Genomic DNA, 26,786 nt, shown 5'->3' on the forward strand with positions numbered 1-26,786 from the left:
AAGGAGAGATGAAATGCAGAAGCAGAGGTGGAGCAGAAGTGGAGGTGGGGTGCACAGCGAAGAAGGTGGAAATTGACCTGGAGAAAACTAAGAAGCAGAATGCTCCAGGTATGCCATCTGACCACCCTGCCCCGACTCCTGCCCCAGCTCCAGTTGTGGTACAGCACCCTAGAAAATTCCCTGTGTACCAGGTGGGAGATAATATAGAAGACTTCTTTGTAAATGATGAGAGGGCCTGTCAAAAGTACGATATTCCCCCAGATCACTACATGATCGAGATAAGATCTCAACTCAGTGAGCCCTTAACTGAAGTAGCAGCTAAAATGCCTATGGAAGGCATGAATGATTACAGCCTCTTTAAACAGTAGGCCAAAATTAGGATGGAGATCTCCCCCGATGAGGGTCATCACCAGTTCAGGGCCCTAAGGTGGAGAGCAGACCTGTCCTTTGCTCAACATGCCCAACATGCCTACAATATTAACACAAATGGAGAAGCATGAGTAAAAGGAGCAGAGCCCACAATGTAGAAAAAGCAATTTTTCCTGGTGAAAACGGAACAGTTCTTAGAGAGTATTCCTACTGAGATCCAAAGGTACATCTTAGACAAAATCCTAACTCCATAGGAGAGGCGGGGAAGATTGGCACCAAATGGGTGGAAATACAGAATAGAAACAAAGTTATCAGCAGTTATGGGGCACCAGGAGGGAGCACCTCAAAACCGGGGTCAATCCAAAAATCTGCCTCGCAAGGAAGGTCCCGATCCTCCTCAAGGGAGGCCACAGATACCCTCTTATTCCATGCCCCCATTCTCTAACAACCCACCTTGCTCCAATGATATGCCAGTTGGGCACTGGTTTAAATGCAATGAGCTCGGGCACGTGAAGGCTAGCTGTCCCAAGAACACCAACAGAGTGCAGTTCATTGCACTGGGGTCACACCAAGAGTCCTCAGGCCCAGATGCCTCGCAGATACCCGCAGAGTGAAAGGAAACTGTGAGAGTGGGTGGGAAGAAAGTTATTGGGTGGAGAGATACTATAGCACAAGGGTATGTGATCCACCAGCTCCTAATGGATCCCAAACTCATTGACCCACGGGCTCAAATAAGCATTCGACCTTTCGGGGTGGACTCTTTTGACCTGCCTATGGCCAAGTTGGGGGTTAAATGCAAGAGCTGGTCAGGAACTTGGGCTTTTGCCATCTGTAATGACTGTCCAGTTCCTATGATGGTAGGAAAGGACAAGTGAACCATGTGAAATAAGCCCAGAGGGTGGGAATGGCCACCTGTAGCAGGGCTAAGCAAGCCTCCACACCTTATCCAGCTCCTGAACCCCCTACCAGGGACCAGTCTGTGCATCCAGATATCCCAAGAGCAGAGACCTAGATGGAGGTGATGGAGCCACACATGACCAGAAGGGCCAAGATCAAGCCCACAACCCAGTAGGGAGCTTACATCTCTGGCAATGAGAGAGCAGTTCCAGGCAGAACAAAAGCTGATGAGAGCCTCAAGGGAGCTAGGACGGCAGTCCAGAGTGACCCACCGCTACTCAGCCCTTCTATCAGGTCCAGGTTTGTGACAGAAAGAGGGCTTCTAGCCAGGCATCCTCAGAGACAGTTGCTAGTTTCAACTAAGTACAGTGAAAAGCTCTTGAGCTTAGCCCATGATCACCCTAGTGGCCATGCTGGGGTGAACAGGATCAAAAACCAACTGAGAAAGTCATTCCACTGGGAGGGGATGGGCAGGAATGTGTCTAGCTATGTATTGTAAGATGTGTCAGCAGGCAGGGAAGCCCCAAGAACAGGTCAAGATGCCTCTCCAGACGCTCCCCATCATAGAGGGCCCATTTCAGTGTGTCGCTGTGGAGATTATGGGTCCTTTCCCTAAAAAGACCTCAAGCGGAAAACAGTTCGTACTAACTCTTGTGGATTTTGACATACAATGGCCTGAAGCAGTTGCTCTAGGGAGCAGTATGGCCAGGAATGTGTGCCAGGCCCTAATGGATATTGTGGCCAGGGTAGGTTGGCCCTCAGAGATTCTCACAGATTGCAGGACTAATTTCCTATTAGAGACTATAAAATGCCTCCGGGAAGCTCATGGGGTGCAACGGCCCATTGACATCCTCCACCCCCATCAAACAAATGGGGTAGTGGACAGAATTATTTGTGGGCCAGAACCTCCTCTCTTGAGGTCTTTCAGAAGAAGTGGAACATGCAGCTGTGAGGAATGGTCTGAGTGTAGTTGTTACTGCCACAGCGCAGGGGGCTGGAACGGATGATTTTTAGTCCAAACTTACACTTCTATTATGTTTGTACAGCACCTAGCGCAATAAGGTCCTAACTGGGGCCTGAAGGGATATGTCTATACAGCAGCTAGACACCCATGGCCGGCCCATGCCAGCTGACTCACATGCACAGGGCTTTAGGTTACAGGGATGTTTAATTCTGGAGTAGGCATCTTAGACGAGGCTGCAGTGTGAGCTCTGGGACCCTCCCCCTCACAGTGTCTTAGAGAGCTTGGGCGCCAGCCTCAGCCTGAACGTCCGGAGTGTGGTTCAACAGAACTTAGCCTGAGTCAGCTGGCACAACCCAGATGCGCTAATGGCAGCGTGGGTATGCTCCATCTGTTACAACAGTAATCAGTAATACTTTCAGGTTTGTGTGTCTGTGTGAAGTGATCCTCTCCCACGGGAAGAAGCAACAGAACAGACAGTTTGCCAGTTCAATTTCGTTAAACTAATGTCCCTTATTGAAAAATAATAATCCACTGGGCCTGTTTTGGGGGTTTGATTTTCCACCTGTAAGTAGCATCTTGAGATTGTTTCGAAACATGGCTGCACCATCTGCTCTGTGTGCCTCAGAGAAGAATAGTGCAGCCATGTTTCAAAACAGTCTCAAGATCCTAATTACAGGTGGAAAATCAAACCCCAAAAGCAGGTCCAGTGGGTTTTTGGCACATGGAGGAAGGCATTCATCACATAGACATTTCACTTAGTTCCAGGTTTTAAAAATAATAGTAATTTTGTATTTGTCCCAAAAGCCATTCTTGGGGACATGTCATTCCATTTACAGGAGTATTCTCCTGGCAGAGAGCAGAGGAAACAATAGTGTCATAGATTTAACACAAATCTTCTTTAATCAAAACACAGGTAGTAATTACTAAAACAAGCCAATTAGCCCGAAGAGCGAAGCCACAGCGAACAATTATCTCTTCCCCTGTAATTAAGGTGAGTCAGAATCAAAGTAAGAACCTTGTCTCTGCTGCTACCGGCCGACTTAATCAACTGCTTATCTATTTGTCCCTTTTATACTGCCAGTTTGGTTTCTTGTTCTTCTACGATGCCCCTGTGCATGGGGACAATTGCCTGTTTACCCTTTCTTACATTGTGTCTTAAAACCTACCTCAGAAAATCACGCTTCATCCTTCCAGATAAGCTGCATGAGATCCATAGATGTCCCAATCACCCCATTCGTCTGTATCCTTCAGATGTTGCATCCTGTTTTCTGTGCGTATTGGGCACTTTCTAGAACAGGGACAGTCTTTTTTCGTACATGCAGTGTTGTAGCTATGATGGTCCCACGATACGAAAGAAACAAGGCGGAGGAGGTAATATTATTTTTGAACCAACTTCTCTTGCGGAGACACAAGCGTGAGCTTGCGTGGTGCTCTTCTTCAGGTCAGGGGATCGAGCTGAGTGTCACAGCTAAATGGGGTGACCATCCGTCCCATAGTGGGTGGGACGGTCCCATATTTGGGTCACCAAAAAGGCATCCTGACATCTTTTAAAAGCAACTCATTGTCCCTTATTTGGGCTGTCCCCCACCAACTTCCCTGAATCTTGGGGAAGCAGGGGAGCACAGGCGGCTGCTGCTTCCCCAGGACTTGCGCAGCACTGGCGGCTGCTGCTTTCCCGGGGCTCCCGGGGGGTGCCAGCGGCTGCCACCTCCTTCCCAGCTCGCCGGGGCTTGGAGGACCAGCACTCCCCCCCACACATATCTCCCCGTCCAGTATTTGGGGCAGGGAGATATGGTCGCCCTACAGCTAAATAAAAGCGAAACATTGGATAGCCATTTTTGGTGGCTGATTTAGTATTTTCATCATTAAAGGTGAACTTTTACTTCAGTTCAGGGAACCAGCATAAGGCTAAAGGGCTTAATGCCTGGGGTCAGAGGCATGGGGGTGAAATCATCTTTAAGGAGGCAATTGAGCATAAAGGGGTCTATCGGTAAGAGCACTCTGCAATACGCTAGTTGTGAACACTCTCCTAAGCTCCAAGCCACAGTTCACTGACTCTGTAGCTGTGCCAGCTTTTGCAATGTTCTCAGAAATCTAGTTCTGTTCCCTTATAGTCCCAGCACATGGGGCCCTCTGAGAATGCAGCTCGCTTTTAAATGAAAAAAGTAAATTTCTCATCTGTGTACCTGGCACACAACAAGGACCATTTCCCCACCTTTGATATTCCTGGGATCCCGGGCAGCTCGCTTAACTTAGTAGACACTTGGAGAAACTAATTTTCTCCCCCCACTTCTCTCCTCCTTCTGCTCTCTCTAGCTGATTCATCAGCTTTTATTTCAATTTTCTTCTATCTTTCTGCTAAATTCTCTTTGTCTCAGTTATCAGTTATCATTCATCAGGATTTCTAGATTGGAAGAAGAGGGTCTGACCCACGAATAAATAATAAATAATAAATTACAATAAATGATGTTGTTAGTCTTTAAGGTGCTACAGGACTGCTTTTTTGTGTTGTGAAGATACAGATTAACACGGCTACCCTGTGAGACCATTTATTATGTGTAAGCCAGTCACATGATTTTAGTATCTCCCTGTTTTTGAGTATGTGAGGTTAGCAACATCATGTGTGATCCTGAGCTTTCTCTCACACAGAGCATTTGCTCCTGCTAATATTTGGGGTGCAGCTGCTCTGCATGCACAGACTGGGAAAAGCCCCAGTAAAGGACATTTAATTGGTTGTGGAGACAAAACGATATGCCACAGGCAAAAATCACTGTCACAGTTCTTGGCAACTGCACCTCTGTGTTTCTTTAGCAGTCCAGCCAGGTGACTGACTCTTGGCTTCCAGCACCCTAGCCATTGCCTTCTGTGGGTGCAGAACTGCCTTTCACTCGCTTCTGACCAGGGTATTTCCAGGCATTCTCTGGGGAAAATCTGGCTCAGTTAATGAGATCTTTGGAAACTCTGGCTCGTGGCAATGGAGAGCATTGCTACCGTCTTTGGATTTTTGTGAAGAAGGAGAGTGAGTCAGGTGCTGCAGAGGGTGATTCAACACCAGCATAATCTGGCCATTGCTCTTGTTTGTGGTAGATTAAGGACTAGAAATCTTTTATGAAGTAAGGAGTGATGTGGCATCTGGATTTCCCACTGTTTGCTGCTAATTAAGGTTGTTGCAAACATAACAGAGCTGAGAACAACAGAGAGAGCAGAAAGAGAAGACAGAGGAGGAAAAATATAATGGGTCTCTCTAGAGCGCTTTTATTCTCACTCTGTTACAGAAGAAAATATTGAAAGAAAGGATGATATTTCCATAGTCTTTCCCCCAATTCAATGACAGATATAAATTAAGCCTCACAATGTGTTTTTTGGGTTTTTGTTAAAAGCTCAGGTAATGTCATTCCAATATCAACTGGGCGTTGTACCAGTTTCTGGTCTTTTGTGTCAAATAAAGTCTAGTCTCTCACTTTGGTTTCTGCTTCCCCTAGGTTAGGGACAAATATTCTAGTGCAATGGTAAAATTACCCATGTGTTGAAGTGGGCCATGGTTCAGCTTTAGATGTTGCTCATGTTATTTTTCTGCTGTGAATTTTGTGGAGATTTCTGCAGGGAAAAGCAGTCCGTATATTTCGTTTTCATCTAGTGGCTGCTCATCTGAGATCACCTTTCAGTACAAATCAAAGTAAACTCTGAGGCAAGTGATAACAAAGTAGGTATCAATTCCATTGGTCTCTCTGGAGAATGAGCCCCAGGGAAGAGTCGGATATACAGCACCTTGCTGCACTGGTGGAATTGAAAACACACACAGTTAAGTGCTGGGAGCGTGGAGGGGCTAATGTTTTACCTCAGGGAATGGGTCTCAGAAGACTCCAGGCTAGACAGAACTTCTGCACCAGGCAAGAGCAACGCTGCACAGCAAGTTAGCAGGACAAGAGGAGAAAATGGCAACTTGAAAAGGCCAAAGGACTAGACTCTGGAGGAGCTGCCAGAATTAGCTCTCTCCACATCAGCTCTCACATCTCTGCCCACATGGTGAGACTTCAGCCCTTGGGAGACTTGTTGTAAGCAACGAGGAGGGCAGGGAGAAGGATCAGGCAGGGCTGAGAGGTGAGAAGAAAGGCAGGACTCAAAGAAAAGGACACAGAGGTGCCTAAAAGGTGGGAAGAGGACTAAGCACTCTAACTTGCATGAGCATGCCACGTCCCTGCACCTGAGCCAGAAGGCTTGTCCATATGCGAAAGTTCCACCAGTTTAACTTTTATGTGATAAAAAAAAAAGATTTTGTTAAAGTGGTGCAAAATCCTGTGGAGACAATTAGTTTTCTTTGGCTTAAATCGGCCAGTGGAGTATGTCTACACTCAACCTTGCACTGGGTTGACTTTTGTTGTAGTTTGTAGACAGGCAAGGCCTGTGTCTTAGTATCCCATCTACCTCCTTCTTGTTAGGAGAGGGAACTGCAGGTCACATCTTCCTGTCACACAACTAAGCAGGTCCTCCAGAGAACCTACTTATTTATTCTTCTTGGTTTTGTAGGTCTTCAGGAACCCTTGTACGTACCAGTTCTGTGCTCTGTACTCTCATCCCACCAGTACATTGCACTGCACATTTTAGGGAACTTCCTGTTCAGCTTTGGCACCTAAATAATATCCACCAACTAGTGAGGATAATTCAGTTGAATTCCAACACTCCCAGCCTCAGCCTACTCCTTCCCCAAAGCCAGTGGGGAAAGGTGAGGTTTGCACCAACTTAGCTTGTCATCGCTTTGCCACAGGGAATGAGTTTTTTTCTGTGTTTGTACAGTGTGTTGAACCAGGAGTCCAGTCTGGGGATTTAGGGGACTTTGGTAATACAGATTATTATTATCATTGCTTGTTTTGTTAATAACCTGCCAAGACTGGCCTGCTTGACATTGCTACTGATTCCAAAATGAAAAGCAATAGACAGGAAACTTTATTTTTGTGGGTTTTTAAAAAATGTCTGCTCCCACTTTTATATAACAAAGAGCATCCTGGGCTTTCTCATATTAAAAGCAAGCCAGAAAGAAATACCTTTGGAGAAAAGCTTTGACGCTCAGAATGAAGTAGGAAAAAGGGAGGAGGAGTTGCTCTGGCCGTTTTTTTGCACTGAATTTTGTCTTTTGGTAGTGCATGAATTGACGCTTCTTTCTGTAGTTTGTAAAAGGAGCTGGGTCCCGTGCAAAAGAAAGATCCATATAAAGTTAACTTATTACCATTACTACAGTGACATATGCCACTTGCTCTGAGTTGCATCTTCATTAAATTCCCTGTTAAGGTTGGTTACATGTCACATCTGTCTTTCCCCTTGGCATCCTGTTGAATATTTCCAAGCTTAGACAAATGAGATGTGTGTCCACTCCTCCCCCGATCCCCTTGCTTCTGTGTTGGTTTTTTTTCATGGCTGACAAGTGCTTGATTTGTCTGAACTTGGAGCTACAGCTCACCAGATATAGCTGAGAGCTCCAAAATAGCGACCATGACCTGCTAAATTGAACCACAGGTCTTTGAAGCATGTCCCGTTCCTTATGCTGCAGCCCTGGATGCTCATTGAGTTGTTAGGCTGGGAATTTATGGGAGTTAGTTAACAGAAACTACGAAAGGTTGCTGTCTTTTTTCCAGCTGACAGATTTTGATTCAAGGCGCCTCCATGACATCTGTTGTGCTGGAGAACTCTCCTAACATTTGCACTCTCCTATCAACTAAGACACATTGCAATGGTAAGGAGGGGTATGACAACAAGAATAAAAGAAGGAGGCGGCAAAAGTTGCTTCCAGCTCTAGGTACAATCATCCCAGTCCACTTTCATGTTACCGGTTTCACTCTTCCTCTTGGGCAGACTGGAGCAAGGCAGCCATGGTTTCCAGGGAGAGAAAAACTTTTCAACCTTCTGGCAACTTGCTTCAATTTTTCATTTCTGCTCTAGCTACAGCCTTCTGCTCTGGCACACTGTTCACAGGGTAACACTTGCTGAATAAAACACGTAGGTTCACTGGTTCCACTAACCGGTCCCTGTGCCTCTGGGTGACAGCTGTGACTAGACAAACCAATATGTTCTTAGAATTTTTAGCTATCTTTTCTCAGATTAAGTCTTATTACTGCCTCATAAGTCCCAGCTCACCAGCAGTTTTCCTGGCAGGTCTTTAATGTGTCCATTACCCAGACTGTATCTGCAAGAGCTGAAGTGGGCAAGTGTAAGGCTGTTGACTTCCAGGGAATGACTTTGGACTGCTGAGCAGGCAGCTTGTAAGTTATCCCATTTGTCTGAGCTGCACATGCTGCAGAGTGTGGGGGACTCAAAGCACCCCACACTGAATTGAACAACAGAGAAGCGAAAAAAAGAACACAAAGGCGATGTCTACACTACAAAAATAACTTTGAAGGTGCTTACACACACCCTACTTCGAGGTTAAACTTCAAAGGCAGGCATTCCCACGAATGGAGTAAGGACTTCGAAGTTGGGCCTTAAATATTGAGTCTGTTCTGGTCTGGCTGTGGTCTGGAGAAGTGGGTCTGTCCCACGAAAGCTCACCCAGTAAATTATTTGGTTAGTCTTTAAAGTGCTACTTTACTGCTTTTTTGTTTTGATAGTGTATAGACTAGCACGGCTCCCTCTCTGTTACTAAAGTTTCGCCACCGTGAGTGGCAACACTCCTGCCATTTATAGGCCAGCCAAGAGCTGTGCACAGAGGAGGAAGGTATTCTTACCCTGGGTTTCGCTGTTCATAGCTGTAGTGTGTGTTGGGAATTAGCCTTGGTGTAGGGGATCCATTCAGTAGGGGCACATAGGGAAGCCTCTGTTGTTTATGGTCTGCCTGACTGCGCTGTAATTTTATACTACTTTCCCCCAGGAGTCCTTTTTCCTTCCTCAGATTCAGGAGCTGAAATGAAGCAGTGTTCTGGCTTCTCACTGTCCAATTTGGGATGTATTAGATGTTTTGATAGTCTGTTCTCAGGGTATTTTAGTCAGATGAGATGGGACAGGGAGTGAAAACACTCCATCGGAAGGGTCATTGGAGATATGCGTGAAATAAGGCCATAGGCCTCTCGCACTTCACCCCCCGTTGGACAGGTACAATTGTTCTTGGGACACCCAGGCCCGTGAGTCACTTTGCCACCCCCTGTTCCCCATGAAAGGGTCTCTTGCCCTTGCTTTGCTGGGTGTCAGCTTTCTGACACCACCAGCCTGCCACCCATTATCCTCTGGTTTATGCCAGCCCTGTCTTTGCCTTCCAGGTTAACAAGGGCAGGTCCCACTAGGGCCAGGCCACAAATGTCTAGTTTTTCCCTTCTTAGGGGGCATTCCTCTGGGATTTTCCCCCTTTGTGCCTGAGGGAGGGTTTGGAGGCTGCAGCCAACCCAAGAGCAACTCAAGTTCAGGCCCTGTACATGTCAGAGCCAACTCCTGCCTCTTTGCTAGTCAGCCCTGACCTGGGGCTGGCTTCCCTCCTCTTATCCTGCCTCCAGGCCTGACACTGGCAGCAGGTGAAACAGGGTGGGGCTAATTGGGCAAACAGGCTCTGTTTAGCCCCTGTCCTGCCAGGCCTTCCTCTTACTCCCTTACAATACCCCATTGCCCAAGTCTCTGTGAATCATTCCCTTGTGATATCTGCCTCAACACTGGCTGCTCACAGAAGTCCCAGATCTTCTGCCTCCCAAAGCAGCTGTGTGCCCCACTTTGCCAGTTTAACCTTAAACAACTGGGCCTGTGAACCATTCAGCCCTTGTGAGCCCTCATAATACAACACAAGTGGTTTATTTAAGAACGAATAAAGAGGGAAGGATGGTCACAGGCAGTTACAATACAAAAGTCATAAAATGCAAACCTGGCTCTACACTTTACCTTTCCTATCTAATAAAGGAGGTTTTCCTCCAAATTTCAATTTATAGCAGAACCCATTGTTTACACACAGATCAGGATCCAGGTTTGTTGTGTTTTTTTCATGAGAAAATGTCGCCCCTCTAGATATCTCTGCAGTGAAAGGAGACAGAGTGCTTCTCCCTCCTTGATAGATACTGAACAGTCTTTTGTTTCTATTCTTTTTTAGGAGCTACCTCTCTCACGGGGTGCGCTTGTTTGAAGGTCTCTCGGATGGTTCTCCATTGAAAGGCTGGGGACTGAACAACATAGGCAGCAACCTATATGGGCCTGTGGTACTCCTGCTCCACCAGTATTCAGGAATGTGAGCCTGGCTCCCAGAGTTTTGGGGGTTATATTTAGAATCATCCCATCCATAGGATAGACTGGGACAACCACCCCACACTTCGGAGGCCCTGTACTTCAAGAGGACTTGGGGGTCCAGGATGGCCTGGAGAGTTAGCAGGGGTCCTGGAACTGGCAGCAGCAAGCAACCTGGTCCCAGACCACCACAGTTCTGCACTGTTCTGCCCTGCCTTGCCTTCTCCCCGTTTCACTCAGGGGAGGGGGCAGAAGCTGGGAAGAGGCAGGACAGGGGCTTGGGGTAGGGGTCGAGTGTGTGGGCTGGGGCTGGGTGGTTTACTGCCGCCAGCACCAGGCCTCTCTCTAACCCTTCCAGGCCACCCTGAACCCAGCACACCCCTGAGATGTGGGGCCCCACAACAGGGGCAGCTGCTTATGGCTCTGCTTGGACCTGTTCCGGTCACCATTGTAATTATACGAACCATGTTGAAGAAGGCTAAACAATGGAACCTGGCATGGCATCAATGGCGCAGCATGACAACCATCGAGTGACCTGTCACTGAGACATCTTATCCCCTGGTGACTCAATTTTATTCCATGGCCGTAATACAGACTGTCAATACATTGTCTGCAATAATAACACTCTTTTGCAAACAAGTCACAAGCAGAAGAAGTAACTGTGAATTAAATATTCATTGGGGATTATTCATTTAGCTCTTTACACAGCTAAGAGCTCTCCAAACACACCTCCATTTGTATCCCCATGGCAGGCAAGTGTGGGTGGTACCATTGTCTCAGACAAACCGAAGGCTTCTTCAGTATTATCTGGGTGAGAAAGCCCTACAGCTGGAATCCGGGGAGGGAAATGTTCACTCTGCTCCAGAAGCAGAAATTGTATTTATGGTTAATCATTAAAAATCAAAATAACAGCTTGCATGCTGGAGCTGAACCATTAAATTGCAGGGGCAGATCTAGGCCTTTTACATCAGGAGGGATTTCCTCATGTGGAAAGTTCCTAGTGCATCCATCACTGGACACATTTATGATGTAGAAAAGGTGAACGGGGATCAGCTTTATGGCTGCAATTAAAAATGTTTCCCTTGCTGGGCAGAATACAAAAGCATTTTTGTTTGTGTACTTTTTACTTAGTTGCTTGGCATCAATAAATTTATCATCGCAGCTACTGGTGCTAATGATGTGCTGGAGAATCTTTAGCTGGGGGCTGTATGTGATGGCCAATGGTGTTCTCTTGTTTTGCTTGTGAGGCCTGTCTTGTATCAGGTGGCTTCTGGGTACCCCTCGGACACTGTCAATCTGTTTCTTCACTTCCTTAGGTGGGTATTGTATTTTGAGGAAAGCTTGGTAAAGATCTTGTAGCTGTTTGTCTCTGCCTCACGGATCGGAGCAAACACTGTTGTACCTTAGCGCCTGGCTGTATACAAAGGATAGTGCAGTATGCCCTGGATGGAAGCTGAAGGCGTGATCTGCAATCCATCCTGAACAACGATCCTTCACTGTCACAGACCTTAGGAGGCAGACCTGTCCTCACCTACAGACAGCCTGCCAACCTTACACAAATTCTCACCAGCAACTGTAGACCACATCACAGTAATTCTAAACCTGGAACCAATCCCTGCAACAAACCTTGTTGCCTACTCTGCTCACATATCTACACCAGCGATATCACAGGACCTAACATCAACCACACCATCAGGGACTCTTTCACCTGCACAGCTACTAATATAATATATGCCATCATGTGCCAGCAATGCCCCACTGCAATTTACATTGGCCAAAGTGGACAGTCTCTACGTAAAAGAATAAATGGACATAAATCAGACATCAGGAACGGCAACAGACAGAAACCTGTAAGAGAATATTTCAATCTCCCTTGACACTCAGTAACAGATTTAAAAGTAGCAGTCCTACAACAAAAAAATTTCAAAAATAAAATGGAGAGAGAAATCTTTGAGCTGCAATTTATTAGCAAATTTGACTCCATCAACCAAGGATTAAATAGAGACTGGGAGCAGCTGGCCCCTTACAAAAGCAGTTTCTCTGCTGTTGATGTTCACACCTCCACATTACAATCTGACAATGGGCCACATCCCCCCGACTGATCTGACTTGTTTTCTCCTCTCTTGATGTATACTACTGATAATGGGCCATTTCCACCCTGATTTAATAGACCTTAGTGGCTCTGGCCCTCCCTTTTACTGAGACTCCCCTCTTTAAATCCTCCTCTGAACCCTCCCTACCCCTGCCCCACTCATGCATCTGACGAAGTGCGTCTTTGCCTACGAAAGCTTGTGCTCCAAAATATCTGTTAGTCTATCAGGTACTACAGGACTTCTTGTTGTTTTTGAAGATACAGACTAACATGGCTACCTCTCTGATACTTGTCTTAAAGTTGGAGCTCTGGGAATGGCATACAGGGTCTTTCCCCTGTAGCCCCAGAATCTGTTACATTGCACTTAATGAGCTGGTGGGTTTTCAGTCCAGAGTGCAGGACAAATGCCTCTACCTTCTAAACTTCAGCACAGTTGGCTCCAACTGGCCGCCTGACTCACAACCTCACAGGGAAGGCTGAGAATCTGAGAGACTGAATTCCTCCCATCCACAGCTCTGGAGGTTACAGAACTGCCACAAAGTTCTTCTCCTGCTTGCTAGCAATCAGCTGGGCTGTGTAAGAAAGGTGTGTGGCTTTAAGAGCCTGGCCGGCATATGGCAGCAGCCCTGCTAAGGCTGTCAGAGCAGCTGTGCTCATTTGGTGGTGTTACTAAACTAGTGCTCAGCTGTGCTGGGCTTTGGAGGTGTGAGAATCTACCTGACTTGTAGAGATACTGCAGGTATTATTGCTGTTGCTACTGCTACAGCTCAGTGCAGATTACATATGTTGGCTTGAGATGTGAAATCTTTGCTAGGCAATGTGGGGTGATTGAGGTGCATGTGGGACTAATGGGTTCTAGTCCCAGCTCTGGGAGAGATGTGGGATCTTCTTGTTAGAGTAGAGATTGGAGGGAGTCAGGCAGGAGTTCTGGATTCTGTTCTTGGCTGTGAGAGGAGAGGGGGCTTTTGTGGTTGCTAGGAGAAAAGGGGCAGGTTTCTAGCTGCAACTTTAGAATGCAAATGAGGTTTCTTGGGCTGGTTGAGGAGGGCTAAGAGCCAGGCCTCCTGGGTTTGACTCCTGGCTCAGTGAGGGGTGTGGGGATCTAATGGCTAGAGGGATGGGGGTATCCTGGCTGTCAGAACTCCCTGGTTCCATGCCCAGCTCTTGGAGGGGAGTCTAGAGGTGCCATCACTTGCACTGAGCTGTGGGTGGAAAAGGTGTGGAGCTTTATCTCTGTGCTTCCCTGGCTGCAGGAAGCTGGAGTGCGGCTCGGGGCCTGACCTTGGGGGCTGATATTGTTTCCTCTCTTGAGCAGCCTTTGGGGCCCGCTTTGTCTGGGGATCCTTGGGAGCAGGCGCAGTGAGCAGTGCTGTGTGGTGAGGTGAGGGGGAACAGGGTGATCCCCTCACCCAGGCCTGGGCTGTCCATGCTGGGGGCCCTGAGCCCTCTAGCCTTGTGCAATATGTATGTTTGGGGCGGGAGCACTGAGGATTCAAGAGCAGGGCATGAAGGGTTAAAACCTGCCCTCCCTCTGGAGCATGTTTAATCCTTGGGGATGGGGGGAAGCTCTTGGGTTGGAAGGGGTTCGGCTGTGGCTGCCGAAGAGCCAGGGGCTCAGCATGGGTTTGGGGAAAGCAACGGGGTACGCAGCAATGGCTTCAGGATCTGGGCTGTAGGGCCTTTCTCTGCTGTGGCGAATGGGAGCCCCTGACCCAGCCATGGGGCAGGGGACTTGCAGGCTCGGGGGAGCAGAGCGGGATACAGGGCCTTTTGCTCCAAGGGGCTCTGGCTGGGATCCAGCCTGAGGGCAGGGACCTGGCTGAGGGCATGAGAGATGGGCCTTTCCCTGCTAAGAGATCTGGCTGGGGAAAAGAGGGGGGCAGGTGCAGAGCGTGGGCTGGTCCCAGTCTGACCCTGAGCAGTGAGGACTGGCGAGCCGATGGGGTGGGGGAGTGTGGGACGGAGGCTTTCGCCTCCAGTGATTCAAGTGCGTTTGATTTGTTTCCTGGCTGTCTTGGTGAACAAGCACCCGGACGTTGCTGGTTTGAAAACAAACTGGGGGTCGGAGCTGCTGTCTTCTCCCCTCTAGGTGTGTCTGTGCACCAGGGACAGAGCCCAGGAGTCCTGGTCCCCAGACACTCTCCCCATTGCACCTGTGCAGTCCCACCTGCTGAATACTACTTTGTTTTGCACACAGCCTGCCTTTGGGTTGTGCCTTCCCACTGCCTGTCCCAGCCTGAGGCCCCCTAATCCCACCCCAGAGCGATCCAAGCCATGGCCTCCCTCCACCCCTTGGAGACCCTGCGCCTGGAAACTACCTGCTCCATTTGCCTGGAGTATCTGAGGGATCCAGTCGCAACTAGCTGTGGCCATAGCTTCTGCAGGGCCTGCATCAGGTGCCGCTGGGAGCCTGGGACCCAGGATTTTCTCTGCCCTGTGTGCTGGGAGATGTGTGCCCAGCTCGTTGTGGTTCCCAACCTGCATCTGGCCAGCATGATGGAGATCACCAGGCAGCTGCATTCAGCCAAGCGTGAGGTACAGGACGAGCCCCTCTGCCCTCTACACCATGAAGGGCTCCAGTTCTTCTGCAAAGAGGACCAGGAGGCCCTGTGCCTGGTATTTGCCATCTCCCACAGCAACTATGCCCACAGCGTGGGGCCCCTTGAGGATGCCATTTTGGAGTACAAGGTACCAGAGTGTTCTTTCTCCCCTGGCAATAACTGCTAGACCCCATAGTACTTGGGGGAGAACCCTGAATTCCTGGCCTCCCTGCCCCTCCTGCTCTAACTTGCTAGATACCACTCGCCTCCCAAAAGGTAGGTAGAGAACCCAGAAGTCCTGGCCTCCCTGCTCTGAACTGCCTCTCCCAAAGCCGCGTGTGGAACCCAGGAATCTTGGCCTCCCCCCCACTTCCTGCTCTAACGTGCTCCTCTCCTAGAGCCAGGCTAAAACTGAGGGGTCCTGCCCTTCCAGCCCCTGGGTCTAACCATTAGAACCCTCCCCCAGGCCTGAGATTTGAACATAGAAATTTTCTCAGCCCTTATTTAGTCACCAGACTCCCAGTTCCCTGCCAGACCTAGCAATTAACCCTTCAGTCCCTCTGGATCCCCAATGAATGTGTCTGTGCAGCCATTCCCCATCTGTAAAGTGGGAAGAATCACAATTCCTTTATCGTAGCTTGTGTGCTCTTGAGTGCAGGGACTCTCCTGCAAAAATGTTTGTGCTACCTTGAGCTCAACAGAACTTTGATCTTGAGGAAGATTCTGCCACAATGCAGATTGTTTCGGTGTCAAGCACTGAATCCTAATGGATTCCTCCCCTTACCCTCTGGAGGGGAGGCAGGGGGAAGAAGTTGCCCTTCTTCTGGTCTGACAGCTTTGGGTCAGAGAGAGGTGGAAGAGCATGAACGGATGCAGCCTGATGCTTGGTGAGATTTGAGTGCACTTACTCATCGGCTGTAAGCAAGAGCCTGTCTTGTGGAAGCCAAAGGCAATAACTCCATGAGCTGGCTGGTGTAGTAGATAATTATCCTCTCATGTGGATCAGCCACTGGAGGAAGGTAAAGATCCCCACACTTCGCTAGCTCTACCAGAGTTAGATCTGAGCTCCGGGGTGAGTGCCCAGGTTGGGTGAGAACATACTGAGTAGATCTGAAGGCCAGAAGATCCTGCTGTGAGCTCTAGTCCAGGTGTGCGGAAGCTGAGGCCCTTGGGCTGCATCTGGCCTTGATCCTGCCTCTGAGGCTCATGGTTCAAACCCCTCCACCCCCACCCAACCCCCACACACTGCAGCCTCCTAGGCTTGATCAAGTGAACCTGGAAGGAAGCAGCTCTGTGGACGGCAGGGAAGTGTTCCCTGCAGACACTGCCCTCCCCACCCCTCCTATTGGCTGGGAAAGCATCAAGCTTCAGCTCCTGGCCCTTCATGTCCCCGTGCACTCAGAGCATAAATCTTGGCCATGGAGGAAGGCTATTTGGAATTCCTTGTCCTGTGGTAGAAGCTAGAGCCTCCAGCCACGATCCGGCCTCGTTGCACTGGCCATTGTGTGTACAGGTCGTGAGAGGCCGCCCCTGCCCCTGAGAGCTCCCTGTCTAAATAGAAAAGTGTGGAAGTGGAAACACACACATGCTCTGGGGCTGCTGCAGACACTGGGAATAGAGTCCTTGCGCCATGAGTCTCACATCAGTGCCTGATCCACTGGCTGCCCTGCCTGAATAGAAACTGCTGCTTATCCCCACTCAGTCCAAGCTGCAGAATTACCAGCGTCAGTTGGACGCGAAATGGCAGGAGGCGAAGAAGTGCGTCTCCACCGAGGAGAGACGGCCCAAGGAGCTGAGGGTAAGTGAGGTCAGAGAGGCTTCAGGAGAGAGATAAGAGGCCTTTTACCTGCAGGGGAGGGGTACTGGCTCTGATTTGCTCCCTGGCTGGGAGACTCCCTGGCCTAGGGGTATGGGCGAGTAATGGGACCATCCCCTCCCTGGTGCGCAGTTTGGATGAAGATGTGGCTCCAGGAATGGCCTCCAGTGATCTCGCAGGTCTCCCCTGCCTGCAGGAGCAGATGAAAAGCTGCCACCTGCGCGTCATCAGCGACTTTGAGGAGCTGCGCTGCCTCCTGGAGGAGGAGAAGGAGATGCAGCTGTGGCGGCTGAAAGCAGAGGAGGCAGAGATCCTGGCGAAGCTGAAGGACAGCACGGCCCTCTTCTCGGAGCAGCGTCTCTCCCTCGGCAAACTCATCACTGCCATGGGGGAGAAATGTCTACGGTCAGGCCCAGAGATGCTGCAGGTCAGTGGAGTCTAGCCATTGGAGCAGGGGGCTGGGGACAAGGACTCCTGGGTTCTATCCCTGGTGCTGGGAGGACAGTGCATGCTAATGGCTCAGAGCAGGTGGAATTGTTAGTCAGGGTCACTGCCTTCTTTTCAACCCTTTTGTTTCAGACCAGAAGCCAGCCCTGAGCTGCTGAGGGCTGTTCTGAACTTCTGAAGGCATCAACATGGTGCTCAGAACTTAGAGTAAATTCTCATCCTGGAGCCTCACAGCTGTGCTCACCTAGACTTCCAGTGGAGAGGTGGCTAGATCACGTTCTTCACATTAGAAGTGTTATTTTGTGTGACTCAGCTCCCGTTACTCAGGGAGAGGCATTACCACAGTGAAGCAAGAACCCGTTCCATTGCTGTAGCATGTGTCATAAGTATTCTGCAGTGAGCACCGTAGTGTAGACAAGCCCTGAGGAGTAACTTCCCCTGTGGTCAATTATGGAATAGCCAGACCCTTATGGATGTCCTGTCCTGTCCTTCTCTGAAGCACTGCAGGCTGGATGGGCCTGGAAAATCCTGGCTCTCACAGGACTGCTTGAGAGGTTTTAGGTTCAGGGGGGCATGACGGGATGTCAGTCAGAGGAAGCTTCCGACCTGGACAGCTGGTCTTGTAGTTATTGCAGGGAAATGGGACTAGAGAGAGCTGAGTTTGAGTCTTGGTTCTTCCCCTAAAAAGAATAATCCTGCATGTAGCTATCCAGACCGTGAGCTCTTCAGGGCAGGCACCATGTCTTCCTATAGCACCCAGGGTTTGCTTTACAAGGGGATCTCAGTGGTGTTTTCTAGGCCCTCGTGTAATGCACTTAAGAAATTACCTTCTTCTTACTGGATGGCTTAGGAATGTGGGCAAACTGGTAGCCATGAATTCCTGATTGCTTAAAGCTAGAAGGGACCTTTATGATTGCTTCCTCTGGCATTCCTGCAAAGTGCAGACCATGAGACCTTGCTACCCACCTCTACATCCTTTAAGAGAGTCAGAACCTCCAGCTGAGTTACTGATGTCCTCAGGTTTGCGGCTCTGGCTGCTGCCACCCCTGACTCCTTTCGTGGCTTCCTGCCAGGGCGCTGCTGAAACAATAGAATTTAATTTAATTGGTTTAATGGCCAGCAGGGTGGTGGGAGGGACCAAGCCGTAAAACCAATCAAAGCCCATTCCACCACCTCAGCAGTGGCAGGGCAGGGAGCTTTCCTTCCACTGGGCACACATGGCCCCCCAGCGTAGGCTCCCTACCATCCAACCATGCCCATCCCGCTCCCCCGGCAGTGCTGGGATGGGTGGAGCCAGTTGCGTTGTGCCCCTTCCCAGCTGTGCCTCAGGCAAGGAGCTGTTTTCAGGCTGGCTGCATGGTTTCCCTCTGCTCTGTGCTCTCAGCACAGCCCTGGGGTGCCAGCTCCTCCCTCCTCATGCATTGTGATGCCCTGGGGGCCCCCATCACCCTGGCCACAGCAGGAGCTGGGGTCAGAGGCCCTCACTGCCTTGGGGGCTCTGCCACCCCACCCACCATCCGACCACACTGCTACACCTGACTTGCTGTCAATAAACAAAGCCAGTGCCACAGATGGCTTAGTTGCAGGGGACAGTTTGGGGTTAAGATGGGCTAAGACTGGGTTGGGAGGCCAGGTTTGGGGCTGAGAGAGGTTAATTCTGGGGATGGGGGGCTGGCTTGCAGAAGGGGGGGGGTCAAGCTTGGAGATTGGGGGCTGAGGCCTGAGGTAGGTAAAGCCTGGAGATGGTGGGGGGGATGGGTTTGGGGGCCAAGGGGGATAGAGCCTGGGAATGGTGGGAGGCCTGGAGGGGTGATGCAAACATTGCTCCTTCCTGCTTAAGAGCTGCAGATCTCTCGACTAAACCACAGAACTTGCTTCTAATTTACTACCTGCTCTCTTTCTTTCTAGGACATGCAGAGCATCATGCAGCTGTGAGTTCCACCCTTTCCCGACTGCGACTGGTGCTTAAAGATGCTGTAATTCAGCAGGGAGAGCTTTTCCATTGGAGTCCGTATCAACTCCAGGGCCCCAGCAAGGTGTCTGTGGACTGAAGTGTTCTCAGTGAACCATTAGAGAGTGCTCCATTCCAGGGAGCATTGTGAATGACTCCCTAGGGCGCTCTCCTCTCTGGATCAGTACAGACCCCAAGGGCCCAGCACAGCTGGAGATGGAATCCTTTCAAACATCGGCAACTGGGGTTCTGACTCCTCATGGGCACTAAAAAACCCCTGACTCTTGTCCTCCATCTCACCAGATTGATTTGTGGTCTCCCGATCAACCCCCAACTCTGACACTTCTCTTCCTCCTCCCCACAAATGTCCCCCAGTCATTTTAATTATAAATAAATTGGGTTCTTCTGTGTTGCTGGCCTAAATCCACTGCCAGGCTCTACCCCAGAAGCAGCTGCATGAATAGTTTTCTGCTTCATGATTTTCTGGGCGATAGTTTTGGTTAGACCCAGCTGTAAGGTTCACTGCTGTAATAATAAGCCGTTCATTATCCTTAGGTACGAACTATCTAAGGCCATGGATCTGCCCTCAGTTTCGCTGAAGCTAACAAAGACAATGCAGTTTCTTCCCGTGGCAGTTTTTCACCCTTACTAAGTTGCTGAGGAAATACAGTGGTAGATAAATAACTAAAATTTAATACCAATAATTTAATAAAATAACTAAAGTCCTGGGCAATAGGATTCGTGAGTTCTATTCCCATCTCTACGCGGGAGGTGGGGGTCTCATGGGTGAGAGTGGGGGGCTGGGAGTCAGAGCTCCTGAATTCTATCCTGAGCTCGGGGTGGGAGGATGCTGTCCACTGGCTGTCTTGTGTTGGCAGTGTGAATGAGCAGGAATGGGGACACAGAGGTGTGACTTGGTGGCTGGGTTTATCGAGAAGTGGGACTGCAGCCGGCTCATGCTTGTGGGCAGGAGTTTTCCCACTGCTGCCCCGCCTTTATTGGGGTGCACCCTGCAGGTATCCCATGGGCTGAATGGGTCATGGGAACAGTCTCTGCAGATGGGGGGCTGAGGCCCATTGGTGGGGGTGCTGTGTGTGTAAGGGGGAGACCCTGAAGACTAGGTGTGTCTATTTTCCCACTGATTTCTGTCCTGTTGCTTCTAGACTCTCTGTGCTGCATTTTCTTCTCTAGCCCCTTTTTGAGGTTAATGTGGGGGCAGGGAGGATTCAAGGCACCTGTTGGCTCCACCCTTTCGGCTGGGGGTGGAGATATCTGAGCAGTGGGGGACCCTCCAGGTACTGCCTCTTGACTGTGACCTGTCATCCTTTCCACCCTGTCTAGGGGACATGACCCTGGATCCTGAGATGGCTCACCCCAGCCTGGTGCTCTCCGAGAACCTCAAAAGCATGCACTTCCTCAGCGTCGGCCAGGCGCTTCCTGACGCCCCATGACATTTCATCATCTATCCCTGTGTGCTGGGCTCAGCTGCCTATGTTTCTGGCCAGCACTACTGGGAGGTGGAGCTGGGCCCCAAGACCCAGTGGGCCCTGGGCGTCTGCTATGAGTCGGTCAACCGCAAAGCCAAGATTGACAATAATCTGTGGTCTGGCTACTCGTGGGTGCGGCTGTGGAACGGGAAGTACGCAGCCACAACAACGCCCTTCACACCGCAGCATCTGCACGTCAAGCCCAAGTGGGTTGGGGTGTTCCTGCATTATGAGGCTGTGAAGGTCTCCTTCTGTAATGTGACAGACCCTTCCCACATCTACACCTTCACTGCTGAGTTGGTTGAGCCTGTCTGCCCCATCTTCTACCCAGGGATCTGCACTGGGCACGTTAATGCTGACCCCCTTGTGATCTGCCAACCTCTGGGGTGGGATTAAGCTGTGTCCAAACCTCCAGGCCTCTAGCATCCTGCCCTGCCAGGTTCTGACCCCTGGGGCTGTGATACTGAGCCAGTCCCCTCTCCCAGGGTACATTATTTCCTCCATGACTGAGCTTGAGCGCAGTGCAAGGTAAAGGGACAGTGGGAGGGGAGATCAGTAAGTGCTGGGGACAGCACTTCAGTGTGGACTCAGCTGAAAGAGGATGTGAGATGGGGTCTGAGCTCTTGCCTCCTCTGCTCCAGCCTGTCTTTTGTCTGTCTGTAATTTAAGCCAAGTCAGAACAAGTGCGATGTCTGTTGCATTGAGACAGCTGTTTCCTATTACCTCTAATGGTTTGCAATAAATTGTTTTGGTTTTCGGAAGCCAACGTCTCTGCTTTTGTTTCGTCAGCCGCACTTGGCACTTTGCGGCCTCAGTACTGTAGATCACGAAGTCTTGACCTCTTCCATACTTGGAAACCACACACACACTGTCATGTAGCAATACAGAGTGAAAATAGGATTTGGGGGTCCCCACTCTCAATTCCATCTCTTCCTGCTCTGTGGTGTTCCTTACCAAGATTCTCCCTTTTTCGCATGTGTAAACTAAACCTAACTCCAGTGTTCCAGGTGAATAGGAGTTTTTGTTGTGCTCACAAACACTGAACAGAGACAGTAATGGATAGTAAAGATAACCTGCGTCTAAGGCCCTGATAATGCAGGCGGCAGGAACAAAGAAAAATTGCTTACAGCTGCACTGTGTAGTGATCAAGAACCTTCTGCTCCTTGAACCACCTTTTGTTTGGAGTTGAGTACAAGGGGTACTGGAGCTCAACCTCCCCTACCCTTTCTGCATTTTAGGACATATGAGAGCAGAGGGCGTGGACCATGGGAGCTGGGTCACTGCTGGCTGCAAGAGGACTCTAAGGTTCATCTGCCTTTCCTGAATCTCAGGCAGATTCCTCAACACGTCTGTTTGCTCCTCCATAAGCCACAAAACCTCTTCCTGTGAGTTACGCTCTTGTTCCCTGCGTCCTGTCCTGTCCTCCTGCTCTGTGCGCATGTCATCTGAAAGTGCAAGCCTCTATGCACTGAGCTGGGCCCTTTGGGTCTCAGAGGAATGCATCGGCTCACAGAACGTATCTTCCCTAGCCCTCTTTTTTCCACCTCCTAGTTTTGGACAGCCTCTGAGCTGGTGTGGAGGATGCACCCACCAACTCCAGCTGCAAGAATACGAGGTGCAAAGGCAGCCTTACAGAACATACGCTGGTGCAAACACAAGGTTAACTCTTGCATTGAATGAAACACTTCACACCAGTAAATACATTGCCAGAGCAGCAAGGCTAAATTTTGTCTTTTAAAAGAAGTGCTCACCGGCCAAGTGCAATACAAGGCAAAGGGCTAGGCAGTGCAGAATATGGTTTGTAGGCAGGCATGGTAAGCCCCCAAGAAACGGATGGGAGTTCTTCTGCTGACCCTTTTCAAACGTTTGGGATTTGTGGCTTCAACTTGTAGCTCCCCTTCCCCAGGACAACCTGGATGGCGCTTGAGAATAGCCACCAGTGGCCAGCTGCACAGAAGGCAAGTATTTGTTGATCAGTTTGCTTGTATAAAGACAGACGTTGCCCGAGGAGGAAGGCCAAATTTTGTCTTTTCAAAGAAGTGCTTCACAGCACAGAACAATACAAGGTAAAATGCTGCTAAACACAGAATTCGGTTTGCAGACAAGCAGGGTGCACTGGACTGGGATGGAGAGGAATAGGATATGCACAGGCAGCATTGCCTCCCCCCCACCTTAAGTTGTTGCCTATATTCTGGGGTGGTATCTTCCAAGCACAAACAGGGCACCACTGGGGATGTTTTTTTTTTTGGTCGGGATCAGCCAACAGCGGTGGACGACTTCGGGGCTAACGCTTATGACACTTTCCCCATTTCACCTAGGTAACCACGTGCGGTATCACTCTTCTGATGGTAACAGAGACAGAAAGGAACAGTTGCTGCAGGAATCTAGGCAGAGACCCAGACCTGTTGCTGCTGTGCTGTGTGCCACAAGGATGCCAGAACATTTAATACTGGTGTGACTCGGGAAAGTGTCCTGTTGCTCTGGCCAGCGTAAGGCAGCCCTTCTCAGAAGCCTTTGACTTATGTGACAATGCTAGTTTTTAAACCTAAAGTGAAATGGTGACCATCAGGGTCTGTCCTGTCCTGCCTTGAAATCAGCGTCAGATGCAAGACTCTGGCTGATGCATCTTTACCAATGGCACACTAGACCAATGGCACACTAGACCATTTTCTGCTTTCAGAAAGAGTACAACAAATCATAATCAAATAATACATCAGTACATTTAACATCTACTATATAATTAATCACACTACTTTATTCTAAATTGTACATAAACTAAAATAGTATTTGTCTACTACGCCTAGGCCAGATAAGGACAACCCCCTTAGGGTGCATTTTTATACATAAGCACAAATTAGTTACACATCACTCCTGATATATCAGGTTACCACTCTCTGATTTTACCTGGATGCCTCCAGTGTTCCTTGTAAACGGAGTGCTTATATGGTCAGCCAGGAGAGATTTGAGTGCTGCCCAGCTGGTTAGCAAAACACCCACATCCAGCAGCATGTGTTTCTCTTAGTGGTACACATCCCTATAGGCCTTGGCGTACATAACAAAATTTATTCAGCACATGGATGGAAAAAGTTAGAGGGAGCCCTGGATACCACATATTTGCTTGTACATGGTGGCTCGATCAAAACATCTCTATCCATCATACAGTCAGTTTAGACCATGTCCTGAACCTGGCTTGATATGTCCCTGCTATCTGGGGGGTGGTGGTGGTGTATGGGTATCAAGTGTTTCCATCCCTCTAAAATGTTCTCACAGTTGAGTTGTGTGACCAGGGGCCTGCCTCTTGCTCACAGCTTAACATCACTTCATGTCAGTAAAGTATAGATTGTTGCTGTCTAGGTCTCAAGCCTCACACCAGGCCTGTGATACCTGGGCTTATGTTTCAGGCTTTCGGCATGCTACACCTTTTGAATTACACAGCACTGTGTCTACACTATGCCAGGCTGGCCTGGGAGGGTCAACCCTAATGCTACCTCTCTCGCAGAGGTGGAGTACAGGAGTCAATGTTAAAAGCCCTTTACATCAGCAGAAAGGACTCAATAGTGTAGAGACATTCGTTACTAGATCAATCTAATACAGTTTATTTTGACCTAGTGTAGCTTAGATGGGGGCACAGAACTACATTTTGCTACAATGATTACACTGCTGCTTTAGGCTGGCTCAGTGATCTTGGTAAGTAAAATAAACATATTATTCATCTGGACTCTTTATATTAAAATTCTGTACTCCTTTTGCTCATATACACATCCAAGGTCTCCCCAGGTTCCAGGCTATATTGTTCTTTGTTAAATTATAAATCACTTGAAAATAACAAGCAAAGGGAACTTTGCTAGCTACCCACATGCGCAAACCTAAATCTCTTTAGCTTGGGAAAAATGCATTAAGATGAATGAAAATGCAATGTAAATATTAATTAATGTACATGTTTTCAGTAAATTTTGCATGGCTATACGTAAAAGGTCAAATAAATAATGAATGCTGTGGAATAATTTATATGGCCCATGTTTCTTGCTTCGGAAGATATATTTTCTGTTATGGATATATTCTGATGAATTATTGAAATTCACAAAATAAATAATATTAAAATTTACTTGTCCCCAATAAGTCTGCGAGTAGCTGAGTTTAAATACCTATTTAATTCTGCTCACGTGTTACATTCTAGTGATGCAATTGGGAGAGGTAATGCTTCCTTTGAGGAACTGGGACTTCCACCGAATTTCTCTGGGTATCATCCATTTTTAAAATTCTGCTCCTGGAGCATTAGAGACAACTCTCATTTATGATGTCTTGTCAGAATCACAAGCCTCAACACTCATTTAGGAAACACAGGGCTCACAGGTTTTGTAGAATGGCAACATTAGCCTTGTATAAGACTATGATAAATTCTTCACGCTTCTATAACACCTCTCAGCTGAGAATTTCAGTCACTTACAAAGAATAATTAGTTAAGATGTTAAAAATCTTTGTATGATATTTGTGCTATTATCCTAGTTTCAGAGTAAAATTAATCATAGAGCTGTTAAGGGCCTGCAGATGCAATTGCATGCTGGTTTTTTGTGTATAATTATAGCTGTATGCGGAGGCTGGACAATTGCATAGGCGAACGGTCAGTTATTAATGTAACTAGCCACTTGCATGTTTGATTCCCTATTTTTTGCATGCAGTCAAAGCAACTCATGCATAATATTGAGTTATGCCCTACAGCGTAGTTATGGGAAGGAACTCAGCACATTGGTGTCACACAGGCCCATTTGTGGTTTATTCACTTCTTCACGGCACCTCACATACTGTTGTCATAATTTGTCTAAAGTGTCACGTAAGCCACATGGGGGGGGAAGAAAAATCTCACACGGATCATTAAGATTCTTCCATGATGTATAGGGAGTGTACACAATAAAGTCGGGGGTGTGCAAAGTGGGGAGTTCACAACATTTCTTAGAGGGGGCGCAGCGTGATTGGACACCCCTGTCTATCCCACCCCCACCCATCTCGCCTCTCCAGCAGCCACTGAGGCACAAGCAGCATCACAAGAAGTCATAGTGTCTGAAGGAAAAAAGCCCTTTCAAAGAGAGGGGTTCAGAGCTAAAGCCCCTGGGAAAACCACAGCACTCCCCAGATGGATTCAAGCGGCACAGAGAAAGAAGGCAGCCCTTAGCATGACAAGTCTTACAATTTTACAAAAAAAGGTACAAATTCCAATGCCAGATGAGCCCCTGTTCTGTCCCTACAGCCCTGGCACAGTGTGGAACAGGTATGTGATTCGTAACTTTTGCAGCCTTTGCCTCCTACATCCGGGCAGCTTGACAAGAATAAACAACAGGTAAGCTCCACTGCTCTAAAGTGACTAGCCAGCCTGCTAGCTATTTAGGTTTAATGAAATGAGCAAAGGAAATGATTCCAAGGGGAAGGGGGAAAGGCAGAAGAATAATTAGGAGATAGATAATGCAATATTGTGTCTACCGTTTTAAAGCAGAACTGTCCATTTAAAAGCTGATGGCTAAGATTAGTTCATTCTGTGTTACACGACAAAACATTTAAACACAAACCAATCTGTACTAATTGTTTCCGCTGGGCAAATTCCAGTATTTTTAGCTCATTATCTTCATGATTTTGGTAGTTTTTCAGTTCGTGCAACACCCACACTAAACATTTGTTTTCAGGCTACTTGCTTAGAGTTTCCTGGTCGTACTGGTTTTCTTCTCCCTAAACTGCGGGGAATTGTGGAGAGACCCTGCGTAGGCTGCTTCAAACACTGGGCTTTGGAGATTTGGTAATGCACTGGTATAACTATTTGCTCTGGGAATGTTCCAAGTCTGGACACATAGTGCAAAAAGTTGTGTTTGCAAGCGTTCAATATACGGGGCATTGAAGACTGTTTTGGAACTGCAAGCTATCATTGTAAAAGCAGGGCAGGGTTAGCGGTGGTGCTCCTATTTGCAGACCAAGGGACACCTCCCCTGGCCTCCACTGCCTCCTCCCACTCCCTTGTGGCCTCAATCACTGAGGGAGCACCACACATCA

General features: G+C 48.6%; 1 pseudogene; it reads left to right on the forward strand.

Moving 5' to 3' along the window:
* Window positions 1–19,837: 19,837 nt before the first annotated feature.
* On the forward strand, window positions 19,838–21,146 carry LOC142022392 (E3 ubiquitin-protein ligase TRIM39-like; annotated as a pseudogene).
* Window positions 21,147–26,786: the final 5,640 nt, after the last annotated feature.

The sequence above is a fragment of the Carettochelys insculpta genome, chromosome 17, assembly GCF_033958435.1.
Source record: "Carettochelys insculpta isolate YL-2023 chromosome 17, ASM3395843v1, whole genome shotgun sequence".
Lineage (NCBI taxonomy): Eukaryota > Metazoa > Chordata > Testudines > Carettochelyidae > Carettochelys > Carettochelys insculpta.